Raw genomic sequence first — 13,840 nt, 5'->3', positions numbered from 1 at the left:
TGTTTATATTTAAACATATTCAGGACACATATATATGAAAAGAACTTCAAATGCTGACCTTCCATCTAAATAACATCAGTATGTTCCCTATCTAATAAGGACATTTATTAAAAAAGGAAAAGGCTGATTTAGTTGACAAAGTACCGGACATAAACTATGTCCGAATCATATCATTCAATATTGGCTAGCTTACTTCAGGGTCAGAGCCTAGAGACTCACACTATAACCATGCCATGGACATAATCGGTACTACAATACCTGATTAATATTATAATCCCTTTTGTAAAAAGAAAAAATCCTGTTTTACAGCCTCATGGGCCATGTATGTGTGCGCGCACATAGATGTGGAATTCCCTGTCTCTAGTTCAGCTCATGCCAAGTTTGTAGCTACAACTCCATCCATTTAGTAATTTGCTTCCAAAATCTAGAGACACTAACTGCTCAGAGAACTTCTCTACAAACATGCCTTTCCTTAAATATACCGGTTTCAGAGGAACAGCCGTGTTAGTCTGTATTCGCAAAAAGAAAAGGAGTACTTGTGGCACCTTAGAGACTAACCAATTTATTTGAGCATGAGCTTTCGTGAGCCACAGCTCACTTCATCAGATGTGTACCGTGGAAACTGCAGCAGACTTTATATACACTGTACAGTGTATATAAAGTCTGCTGCAGTTTCCACGGTACACATCTGATGAAGTGAGCTGTGGCTCACGAAAGCTCATGCTCAAATAAATTGGTTAGTCTCTAAGGTGCCACAAGTACTCCTTTTCTTTTTTCTTAAATATACCATGTGACAGGATCTTTCGGATAAGTGGTCCTTTTCCCTTCAGCTTGCATGGTTACCTGACCTCAAATTACATTTTCCAATAGAGAAAATGAGGGAAGTGGGGAAAGGAAACTGACTTCATTTTCTGTGCAGATCAAACATTCCACGGCCCTTTTAGTTTCTGTCTTCTGAAAGATCAGATTAAACAAGATTTCAAACTTGTTTTTGGACTGGTTATTTTGTATAGAACGTTGCCTGCTTAGGAATAAACATCTTGTCAGAAACAAAGCAACACAGACTGATTTATTCAGCAGTATAAGAACTGTTTCTAGCATGTGATGAGCTGAAAAACTACACATTGATTTATTAACTCCAGGGATTAAAAGTCTTCTTAAAGTAAAATTATTTGTATCTGTTTTTAATTAAAACCAGAAGATATTCTGTTTACCTGTACCTGAGGACATATATTCATTAAATGCAAATGTATATATATATGCTTAAGTGTGCATGGGTGATCTGGAGGATGTATATGTTTCATTTGCAAAGTTGCATCACCTTTGGTTCTGTTTTATGAATTTTTTAGGCCTCTGGAATAAGTTTTAGTAGCTCCAGTTTTGTTTAAACTTTTAAAATATTAAGTAATTTTTTCCTCCTCTGAATGATGAAAGGTTATCCAGTGACCACAAAGGAGACACTCTTCCCTATCCTGGAAGAACTGCTCTCTACAAAGGGCAGTTATGGAATACGGGCATGTAGAGTAAGTTATTAGGAAAGGTCATAAGCAGAAAGAGTATATACTTGAATTCAAAGGACACCTAGATTTTTTTCTGGAAAAGGACATTCGATGGTGTGGTGAAAAAAAGCAGGAAGGCAGGATTAAGAATAGCCGAAAAGGGGCAGATACCTTGGGTCAGCAGGTAGGTTTTTAAAAAAAATGTTTTACACACAACAAATCCTGCATCTTGGCAGGGAGTTAGATAAGATGAACCTTGTGGTCCCTTCTGACCCTATGATTCTACGTGTGCTTCAACATCTGAGCAGGGATCTAGATGTGCACACATGGGTGTGCAGTGGAGCTAAAGGAGTTCCTCTGTGTTGCTGAGTAGCTGACCAATTTCTTTAACACCACCCTTCACTGGTGGGCTGTCATTCAGGTGAAAGTTGCTGAGAGGAAACTGCATATTCCAGGTCCCTGACTCTTTTCTTAAGTGCTCACGAAAGATGCCAGACTGTCGGCATTGCAGGTTATAATTCTCCATTTAACCACAGAGTAGGTTTAGGACTGGACAGAAAGATGGCTGTGTAGTTCTGGGGCCAGACTGGAAATGCCAGGAGATTTGGGGTTTATTCTTGACTCTGCTATGTTCTTCTTGTGTGAATGTGGACACGTTACTTTGACCTAAACTTTCAAAGCAGCCTTAAAAATGGAGACACCCAAAAGCATTCAACTTTATAACTTACCTGCATGCCCTGATTTTCAAAGATCCTGAGCACCTGCAACTCCTACTAAGTTCAATGGATTTGTGAATAATCAGAACTTCAGGAAATCAGGCTTCTTATTAGGTGAACATGGATTTAGGAGCCTAATGTATACATCCAGATTTGAAGACTTTGGTCTTTGTGTTTAAGTTTGGAAGCACAAAATTTGCAGCCTCCAAATTAGAAGCCACTTTTCAAAATGTAGTCCTCAGTATCTCTGCACTTCAGATTCCCTATCTGTAAAATGTGGACAATAAAGCTTCCCTATCTGAGTTCATTAATGACTGAAATTTTCACTTATACTTCACTGATGAGTGCCCTAACAATGACTATTAAACACTAACAACATAAAAAATAAATGTAAGCTTCCCCAATATACTTTGCCAGCATGTATCAGCCTTGACTCCAGCCCCTTTTCATGCCACTTAGTGGTTAGTGGCATAGTTAGCTAAAAACAGTGTTTACATTCACATATCACATGCTTCATAACTGGTTAATAACCAGTGAACTTTAACAGCATGCTGCTCTGCGGGAGACTTAATCTTCCACATGGTTCAGTTTCTGTAGCTGATTGAGTGCTGTTTGCCGTGTTCCCAGGACCTCTAACTATGCCACTGGAACTGATAAATCCAGTCCTTCCCCTTCCCATAACACTTTGCAATTAGACCCCCCACAAAGTTCTTTACCATATATTGTGGGTGCCATTCTACAGCCTTGTCTACAGTAGGGAATTTTCACAAAAAATTCCCACCCTAACACCACTTCACCTGCACCAATATCAGAAATATTGGGAGCACTAATGTAAATAGCTCTCTGGCCCTGGCATCCACCTTCAATGGGGTGTTGAGTAGACTTTGGCAAACTCTCACTGAGGTCAATGGGAGTTTTGCCTCACGAAAGACTGAGTAAAGTTGAAGGATTTGGTCTCTAGAATCTTATTGGGAGTCACCAGATGGCACTAATACAGATATTCTAACAAGTTCTGCTTGACTTGTTATGCACAGGCAGTTAGACCTCGGAAGCAATGTTGTGTTAGTTGCAATGCAGGGTTCTTTTAGAATCTGTATATATCACCAATAAATCCCTGAATGCCTCTTTCACTGGATTCAGAGTAACAGCCGTGTTAGTCTGTATTCGCAAAAAGAAAAGGAGTACTTGTGGCACCTTAGAGACTAACCAATTTATTTGAGCATGAGCTTTCGTGAGCTACAGCTCACTTCACTGGAATAATTTCATAGATGCACAGCCACCACCTACTATGAAATCAAACAAGAGTATTATATGGTGTCAGAAACATTGCAACCCTCATAACTATGTAACAATTCTAATGAATATCAGTTTTATATACCAATCACTTGACTTAAATTGACAGTCAGTGTCAAGGTTCCTTCCCCACTCTGAACTCTAGAGTACAGATGTGGGGACCTGCATGAAAACCCCCCAAGCTTATTTTTACCAGCTTAGGTTAAAACTTCCCCAAGATACAAACTATTTTCCTTTTTCCCTTGGACTTTATTGCTGCCACCACCAAGCGTCTAACAGATAGATAACAGGGAAAGAGCCCGCCTGGAAATGTCTTTTCCCCCAAAATCCTCCCCAAACCCTACCCCCTTTCCTGGGGAAGGCTTGATAAAAATCCTCGCCAATTTGCATAGGTGAACACAGACCCAAACCCTTGGATCTTAAGAACAATGAAAAAGCAATCAGGTTCTTAAAAGAAGAATTTTAATTGAAGAAAAAAAGTAAAAGAATCACCTCTGTAAAATCAGGATGGTAAATACCTTACAAGGTAATCAGATTCAAAACATAGAGAATCCCTCTAGGCAAAACCTTAAGTTACAAAAAGACACAAAAACAGGAATCTACATTCCATTCAGCAAAGCTTATTTTCTCAGCCATTTAAACAAAACAGAATCTAACACATATCGAGCTAGATTACTTACTAAGTTCTAAGACTCCATTCCTGTTCTGTTCCCAGCAAAAGCATCACACAGACAGAGAGAAACTTTGCTTCTCTCCCCCACCTCTGAAAGTATCTTGTCTCCTCATTGGTCATTTTGGTCAGGTGCCAGCGAGGTTATCCTAGCTTCTTAAGCCTTTACAGGTGAAAGGGTTTTCCCTCTGGCCAGGAGGGATTTTAAAGGTGTTTACCCTTCCCTTTATATTTATGACAGTCAGCCATCGCCATTTTTCCATATAAATTATGCTGTATGTGGTTTGAAGTTAGGAGACACAAGTCATAGTAGGATACAGTTCTAAATGGTATTGGATAAGGACCTGATCCTGCATGCATTTATTCATACCAGTGGTCCTTACTCATATGAGTAAGGCAACAGGACTACAGACATGAGTAAGGAGTAGAGCAATGAGTAAAGATCTGCAGGATTTGACTCTGACTTTGTGATGTAGAAAAGACTAACACAAGTTGAAGACGGAAAGGATCCTCACATGTTTCATATACACTGTGCATCTAGTATGTGTTCAGCATCCAGCTAGTTTACAACAGCAGCAGGCTTGTGAGTTTCAAGTGGGTAAACTAATTTTTCAGTTGTCTGAAGGACTCAAAGACTTCATGGATCATTTCATGTTCAGAGTAATTTGGCAACATTTCTTTCTTGCTTGACTGCAAGAAATTGTTTGCAACAAAATCATGGAAATAACTATATGAGGCAATGTTGTTTAGTCTCCTCCCTCAGAATGAAACAGAACCTTTTCATTTCTGTGTTCTACATAAAGTTGTTCACGTCACTATCTATGTGCATGTTGTGTAACAGCTGCTGCATTGACCCACTGCTGATACCTTGCAGAATTCGTAAAAACAACACACAGGCAATTGCTTTTTGTTTTACAGCCCAGCAGTGCAGTTCTATGCCTGATGTAGCCTGCTGATCTAAAACAAATTCACAACACAGTTGTGACAGAGGCTGCTCCCCATCAGCTCCTCAGTAAGAAGAATTTAACAAATGCGTTGTAGTTTTCAAGCTTTCCTCCACGTTAAAATATAATCACAGTGTCCACTATTAATTTCTATGTTCCCATACTTTTTAAAACACCATTTAATTCCAAATGCAGTGCCTGAAAGCCACAGACTCAACAATTCCTAGCATGCAGTTATTCTTTCTTCTCTGGAGTACATACAATTTATTCATTGGTTATGTTAGTTGTCTTAGATACATATTTCTAAGATGTGTAATGACAGCACAGAAATTTCATATATATATGAGCATATATATAATGTTCAACTTCTGAACATATCAGCACCAACCTAGTTCTATTCATTTCACACTATTATGTCTGGCATAGATCTGCCTTCTAGTGCTCTTTTCACTAACAGTTAAAATAAAAAATCATGTAATCATACAGGATTTGTAATTATTTTTATTTAAATCCCTATATTTTTACCCTATTAATTGACCTTTTCCTTCTAATTAAAAAAAAAAGATGGAAAGAATAGAAGGGTGGGTCTGTATTTGACTAAAGCATTTTGCCATAATGGCCACATGTTGTGGTAAATACATCTCTGTTCCTTTTCATTGTAACTTAATCCTGCTTCAACTGTCTAATACAAAGGTAATTCAGAGATTCATTCGGAGTATGATGGTGCAGTTACCCCTCTCCTCCCATTTTGTAAGTGAGAATGAATTCAACAAATCTCTTTCCTACTGTGTATGTGATTGTCATGAAGGAACATAAGATCCTCATCTGCTTGTTGAAAGTACAAGAGAACATATTTGGTCACATTCTGCTCCTGGATGCTGATGAGCATCTCTTATTAACTTCAGTGGGACCAAAGGCCCCAGTGCAGCAAAACTCTTAAGCACATGCTTGAGGCCATCCCTATTCAGCAAAGCATTTAAGCATGTGCTTAACTTCGGTGCATGCTTGAAATCCAATTAAAATCAAGGGAACTTCAGCATGTGTTTAAAGTTAAACGTACTCAAATGCTTTGCTGAATAGGGATGCTTTGCTGAATCAAGGGCTAGGTACTTATATCAGAGGTTGAATGTGATCCATTGTTAACAAAGTTAACCAAGAAGTTACCATTATAAAGTTTTGACTGAATACAACAGTATGCAAACATTGCTCCTATATTAAAGTTAGCAATGAAAGTCAAACTGATATTTGCTTTCTTTCAGTGCAAGCCACCTTTTCCTTTATTAATTGTTTTAAACAGGAGGAAAAGCAACATTCTCTATTACTTTGTAGTTTTGTTTTTTGATAGTAACAAGAAATGTAACCCTGAAGGAAGAGGATCATTGCACAAGCAGGTTCTTTTGATGTCCAACCACAAGACAAGCCACCTCAGAACTCAGAAGTCCAGTAGTAATATTTTGGGTTGTTTGTTTGTGAAAAATAGCAAACTGGAGGGAAACAATCTTAAACGTTGATCTTATCATTCTTGTTGTGTGTCTGCTGCCAGTAGTTCAGTAACACATGCAGTTGACTGTAAGCGAGTCATCTCACCACAATATTATTCCTTTAAATCACATTCCCCATATGAAACTGAGCTGTCCTTTGCCAATACCAATATTTGACTAACAGTAAACAAATGCATCTGGGCTTATATTGTAATTTAGCAGAAGCTCAGACAGCTGCAAAGATCTCCTCTTATTAAGTGGTTGGGATGCAGTTCAATAACATATCAGTTAATCAGTCATTCGCAATTTCCCACAACATTTTTGACATGGGTGTAGGGCCACATTTGGTGCAAGAAATTCAAAGGCAAAACTATCTGAAGTCTGAGTTTTGGATGCAGCCAGCATGTAGCTTGGGCTTGGATGAGAACATACATACAAACAAAAAATATTGATGTGCAGACACACAGTCATATTCTAGAAGAAGAAATTATGTTTTTAACTGGAATTTGCATGGGTGGCCTCTTTCATTGAGTTGCAATTGAGCCACTGTTCAGTGACCGCAAGATCAAGTGTCATACAGCAGGAGTTCTGCCCTGCACACAAATCCTCACTCCCAACATTATGTATCCATTTCCTCTCTAGAGCTAAACATCAATTTCCTTTAAAAAATATTACAACTAAATAGTGTTGCTCGGCACGTGTGCTGGGTTGCAGGGATAATCCACTGGGACACATCAGGATGACAACCCTGAGTGACGATGATGACAGTGAAAATGAGGAGGAAGAAGATAATGGCTGACACTCCAAGGAGATGTGAGTGATGCCAGTCAGAGGATTAGATGCTCTGCACTTTCTCTCAGTCTGCTATTGTATTTCACTGTTTGTGGGATTGTTTATAGTTCACCAAAGAAAGTCACAACATGAAGCAAAAAGAGAATTGTGGCTTGTACATCATAAGAATTTTTAAAAGCATTGCTAAATTGTCAAACAAAACAAAACAATCCCCATAGCTTCATCACTGCTCACTGCAGTTCAGAAGTTCGTGGTATAGTGAACAGGACAGACATATTATACAGCTTCTTTTGGGACTTTCCATTTATGGGAATAAGATACATAGGTTCAGATCCACAGCTAGTGTAAATTGGCATAATTCCATTTACTTCACTGGTGCTATGCCAATTTAGTCTCCTCCCTCAGAATGAAACAGAACCTTTTCTGAAGGTCCTGAGCTGAAAGCTAGCCCACAGCCACTATACCCACAATACTTTGGAATACATCATTACAAGTCCACTTAGTCCTACTTTTTGTTCAGCCAATCGCTAAGACAAACAAGTTTGTTTACATTTACGGGACATAATGCTGCCCATTTCTTATTTACAATGTCACCTGAAAGTGAGAACAGGTATTCTCATGGCACTTTTGTAGCCAGCATTGCAAGGTATTTACGTGCCAGATAAGCTAAACATTCGTATGCCCCTTCATGCTTCGGCCACCATTCCAGAGGTCATACTTCCATGCTGATGACGCTCATTAAAAATACAATGTGTTAATTAAATTTGTGACTGAATTCCTTGGGGGAGAATTGTATGTCTCCTGCTTTGTTTTACTGCATTCTGCCATATATTTCATGTTACAGCAGTCTCAGATGATGACCCATCACCTGTTGTTCATTTTAAGAACACTTTCACTGCAGATTTGACAAAACGCAAAGAAGGTACCAATGTGAGATTTCTAAAGATAGCCACAGTACTCAACCCAAGGTTTAAGAATCTAAAGTGCCTTCCAAAATCTGAGAGGGATGGGATGTGGAGCATGCTATCAGAAGTCTTAAAAGAGCAACATTCCAATGTGGAAACTACAGAACGCGAACCACTAAAAAAGAAACTCAACCTTCTGCTGGTGGCTTCTGATTCAAATGATGAAAATGAACATGCATCGGTCCACACCACTTTGGATCATTATCGAGCAGAACCTGTCATCAGCATGGACGCATATGTTTTGATATGATGGTAGAAGCATGAAGAGACATGAACCTTTAGTGCATCTGGCACGTAAATATCTTGCAATACCGGCTACAACAGTGCCACGTGAAAGCCTGTTCTCACTTTCAGGGGACATTGTAAACAAGAAGCAGGCAGCATTGTCTCCTGCAAAATTGTTTGTCTTAGCGATTGACTGAACAAGAAGTAGGACTGAGTGGACTTGTAGGCTCTAAAGTTTTACATTGTTTTGGTTTTGAATGCAGTTATTTTTTGTACATAATTCTACATTTGTAAGTTCAACTTTCATGATAAAGAGATTGCACTACAGTACTTGTAATAGGTGAATTGAAAAATACTATTTCTTTTGTTTTTTATAGTGCAAATATTTGTAGTCAAAAATAAATATAAAGTGAGCACTGTCCACTTTGTATTCTGTGCTGTTATTGAAATCAATACATTTAAAAATGTAGAAAAGGCCTACAAATATTTAAATGGTATTCTATTATTGTTTAACAGCACAATTAATCGCATGATTTATCATTATTAATTATTTAATCACACGATTAATAGCGAATACTTTTTTTAATTGCTTGACAGCCCTAAATAAAACATTAATATACTATCTTATACATTACTTATTGCTTTTCCCTTACAAGGACAGTCTACATTTTATTTTACCACCACGATGGAAGGAGACATCACTTTTTTCCAATCTATCTTTTTAAACCATCAACCTTTCCCTGCCCCTTAAATCTGGGTAATGGGGCAGATCATCATCTGATGTAATTTGTCATAGCTGTTGTGATGGGTTGGATCACAGAAAACCCCTTAGGAACTACCAACTGATGTGCTGAGTCTATCCCTGAGCCTGTTTCCCCTGGCAGCTTGGGACTTCAGTGCCCTGCCTGGTTTGAGCCAGAGACGCTAGCGTGCTGCAAACCCATACCCAGGTCTGAACCACGTTCCCTAAAAGCTGCAGGCTTAACTGAAAAGAGCTTAAGAAGTGTTCCTGTCTCCAACACTCAGATGCCCAACCCCCAATGGGGTCTAAACTACAAATAACTCCATTTTACCCTGTATAAAGCTTATACAGGATAAACTCATAAATTGTTCGCCCTCTATAACACTGATAGAGAGCGATGCACAGCTGTTTGCTGCCCCCCTCCCCCCAGGAATTAATACATACTTTGGGTTAATTAAGAAGTAAAAAGTGATTTTATTAAATACAGAAAGTAGGATTGAAGTGGTTCCAAGTAATAACAGACAGAACAAAGTGAATTACCAAGCAAAATAAAATAAAATAGGCAAGTCTAAGCCTAGTACAGTAAGAAAACTGAATACAGATAAAAACTCACCCACAGAGATGTTTCAAGAAGCTTCTATCACAGACTGGACGCCTTCCTAGTCTGGGCACAATCCTTTCCCCTGTACAGCCCTTGTTCCAGCTCAGATGGTAGCTAGGGGATTTCTCATGATGGTCGCTCCCTTTGGTCTGTTCCACTCCCTTATATAGCTTTGGCACAAGGCGGGAATCTTTTATCTCTCTGGGTCCCCACCCCTCCTTCTAAATGGAAAAGCACCAGGTTTAAGATGGATTTCAGTACCAGGTGACATGGTCACATGTCCTGTGAGACCCCAAGCCTTCATTCCTCCCAGCCTGACTCACGGGAGGGCCTGCAAGCAAACAGAGCCATCCACAGTCAATTGTCCTGGTTGATGGGCGCCATCAAGATTCCAAACCACCATTAATGGCCCACACTTTGCATAATTACAATAGACCCTAAGAGTTATATTTCATATTTCTAGTTTTAGATACAAGAATGATACATACATACAAATAGGATGACCACACTCAGTAGATTATAAGCTTTGTAATGATACCTTACAAGAGACCTTTTGCATGAAGCATATTCCAGTTACATTATATTCACACTCATTAGCATATTTTTATAAAATCATATAGAGTGCAACGTCACAGCTGTATTGAATTCACTGAAGCTATAACAATTACACCAGTTGATGCTCTTTACATTTCCACGTCTGTCTCCCCACACAACCTCCACAGAGGGTCAAAGCTCTCTTAAAATACATGCAAGGGGCTTGTTTCTCAACAGCAATACACACACCAAAAGTGGGGAGAACCTCTTTCTCAGTTCTTGCTCCTTCTTCCTACAGAGATAGTCCAGTTAAAGATGATCACTCTTATGTCAGAGCAAAAGAAGTACATGTTCACTACAGGATTTGTAATGTTTCTTTTTGGGGCCAAAGTAACCTGTGCTGTATATCAGAAAATAAGGCAGGGGAGGAGGCAGAAGAGGGTCCTATCGTGTTTTATGCTTGAATCATGCAAAACAGCTGAACCAACTGGGTTACAACTTTTTTAAAAAACTATCAATGTCAGGCTGAGACCAAGCATGGGAAACTGCATTCCAAAACAAATTAGAGGAAGTTCTGAGCAATCAAAAGGGGAAAGGGTGCTCTTTCCCAACAGAAATTTGAATTTCCAAATGAGAGTGCATTTCTGCAGCTGAACACATGTAATGTATGGTCTGCAATTTCAGTTAACATTTAAAAGCAACCATGTGTAGTTGCCATCTCCTAGTTTTGAGTTTGATTAGAGATTAATGTAACTGAATTATACTCCCTTCTTTACATGTACATAATATGCACTGCATACTATATTTACACACTACATACTACACTTATTCACTATCCACTTATGGATCAGCACACTACCAACATTGTGCTCACATTCTGCATAACAGAACTTACACTATGCTCAGACATTACGTATATCCACTACATCACTGGTGATCCCTCGAGGTAGAGGATGATCTCTTTCACAGGAGTTTATTTTTTATGTGTCCTTTGGTGACTGATCCTTGAGCCACAGGCTCGTTGGCAGATGTTGCAGGTGGTGTTGGAAGTCAGGGTTGGGCGGCGTTTGCTGGTGACAGTTGTCTGTCTTTTCTTTTCTGGTATTTTTCTGCAACCAAGGCAAGGTTTTCCTCAAAAATGGATGTTCCCTCTCTGACAAGTCTTTGCCAGTTATCCCTGTCCTGGGCTGCTATCTCCCAGTGTGTGGTGTCGATGCCATATCTCTTGATGTTTACCTTGAGGGTGTCTTTAAAGCGTTCCTTTTGGCCTCCCCGTTTCCTTTCTCCTTTGGTGAATTGGACATACAGCAGTTGTTTTGGTAAGCGTACATGAGGCATGCGCACACAGTGCCTGCTCCACCTCAGCTGGTGCTGGATAATCTGGGCCTCAACATTGAAGATGTTGGCTTCTGTGAGGACACTTTTCAGAGTAACAGCCGTGTTAGTCTGTATTCGCAAAAAGAAAAGGAGTACTTGTGGCACCTTAGAGACTAACCAATTTATTTGAGCATAAGCTTTCGTGAGCTACAGCTGCATCCGATGCAGTGAGCTGTAGCTCACGAAAGCTCATGCTCAAATAAATTGGTTAGTCTCTAAGGTGCCACAAGTCCTCCTGTTCTTTTTGTGAGGACACTGACATTAATGTGGCAATCCTCCCACTTTATGTTGAGGATCTTCTGAAGATAGTGCTGGTGCTGACGTTCCAGGTTTTTCTGGTGTTTTCTATAGGTCACACAAGTCTCACAGCCATGTCCTCTACACACTACATACATTACACTCCTCGCACATACACTGCATACTTATATATACAAGCGTTACACACCCATTGCATATTACATATACACAACTTACACTACTATTCATATGCACTACCCACTACATAAACTAAACTCACACACTCCAAACCTACCATACACTACATGCACTATACTACGCTCAAACTCAGCATTATTACTGGCACACACTACACATTGGGCATATGTACATAGGCACTAAAGTCACACATATCCTGCCACCTATCCAATCCACTCCCACACACTACACTATAGCACGCTCACTGGGAATTTAAACGGCATGATTAACCTGGAGACACGTGTCTAACTGTTACCGATCTGTCTTGCTTTCAAGGTTGGGGTTGCAGGATATGTGTGGGCACTTGTCTGGAGAAGACTGATAACCTGGGTCTCCTGGTAACAATAACAAGGCTGTACAGATAGATCTGATTAGCTCATAGGTCTCATCCCACCCACTCCATTGCGTGGAAGGGCTGCTGCTGCTCCCACGTCAGTGCCAGAGGACATGAATGGGATTCCAGACAGCTGGAGTAATGCTGGCGAGGGACAGGTTCTGTCAGCGTGCACTGCACCGAGATCCCCTACACAGTAGGAGAGCACTGAAAAAATCAACCACCACCACCCAGGAGAATTGCACAGCTTCCCAGCCATTAACGTACATCTGCTCGGAAGCGCCCGGGGAATAGAGGAGACCGGCACGAGAGATTTTTAGGAAGCAGAGAAAAGAAAGAACTGCCAGCAGCTTCTTTCCCAGTGAACGAATAGCGATTGATGAGGACTTTGGTGACATCATAATTCTCTCCAAAACTCAGGCAAGAATCGCACAAAAAGTACAACTGGGGAGATCCGGTTTGCAGGGGGGCGCGGGGGGGGGGGTGAGTTTCAAGATGCAACTTCATTATTTCCTATAAAAGGAAAAATGCCCTTTCCCCTTTAGGAATGATTAACTTGAGAACCATTCCCTCTCCGGCCATGGCGATCAGAATTCGCAGAGCGCCGCCAAGTGGACAGCTTGGCTTTGAACACTGCGAGCTGGCATGGGACGCGAAGGCTTTTTGAAAGCGTGCCCGTGGTCCGAGAAATGCATCGAGTGAGAGCCCTAACCCGCGCCTCATGGAAGGTCCGTGTATGTTTCACACCTCCGAGCCCCGCTGTGCAAACAGCCTGGCCCAGACATCCAGCAGCAAAGATACCTGTGGAAAGAAAGAAAGTCAAAGAAGGGTTTCAGCCAGTGAACATGAGCACGGATTAGTGTAGCCCCAGCCCAGCTGCGATCAGCAACGAATTAACGACCGGGGTAGGAGGGGGGACATCAGACTGGGGAGATCAGCTCCTTCGCGGCCGGGCTGTTCCCTCCCCTGCAGACCCTAGTGCTGAACTACTCCAGAGTGTGGTCTCGGGGGAGCTAGGCTCTCAGGCATTCCCAGCACCGCGAACTGGGGTACAGCAAATCCCTTGACAGGTCTGTAACAGCGGCATGGCAGCGCCGCCACCATGGGCTGCTGGGCGTGCAGAATCGAGAAGCGGGAGGGTGATCATCGCCCCCCCCCCGCCCGCCTTTTTTTTTGGGGGGGGGGGGAGGTTT

General features: G+C 40.9%; 1 long non-coding RNA gene across 4 annotated transcripts in view; it reads right to left on the bottom strand.

Moving 5' to 3' along the window:
• Positions 1–13,803, bottom strand: part of LOC125638127 (uncharacterized) — a 93,447-nt gene extending 79,644 nt beyond the window's left edge. For all 4 annotated transcript variants that reach the window (XR_007357155.2, XR_007357157.2, XR_012668975.1 and 1 more), the window contains exon 1: positions 9,941–13,803. This is a non-coding gene — a long non-coding RNA (uncharacterized LOC125638127). The remainder of the gene's footprint in view (positions 1–9,940) is intronic.
• Positions 13,804–13,840: the final 37 nt, after the last annotated feature.

The sequence above is a fragment of the Caretta caretta genome, chromosome 6, assembly GCF_965140235.1.
Source record: "Caretta caretta isolate rCarCar2 chromosome 6, rCarCar1.hap1, whole genome shotgun sequence".
In the NCBI taxonomy this organism is placed as follows: Eukaryota; Metazoa; Chordata; order Testudines; family Cheloniidae; genus Caretta; species Caretta caretta.
The sequence above is the reverse complement of the archived record's forward strand: the minus strand, read 5'-3'. Positions and strand labels throughout refer to the sequence as shown.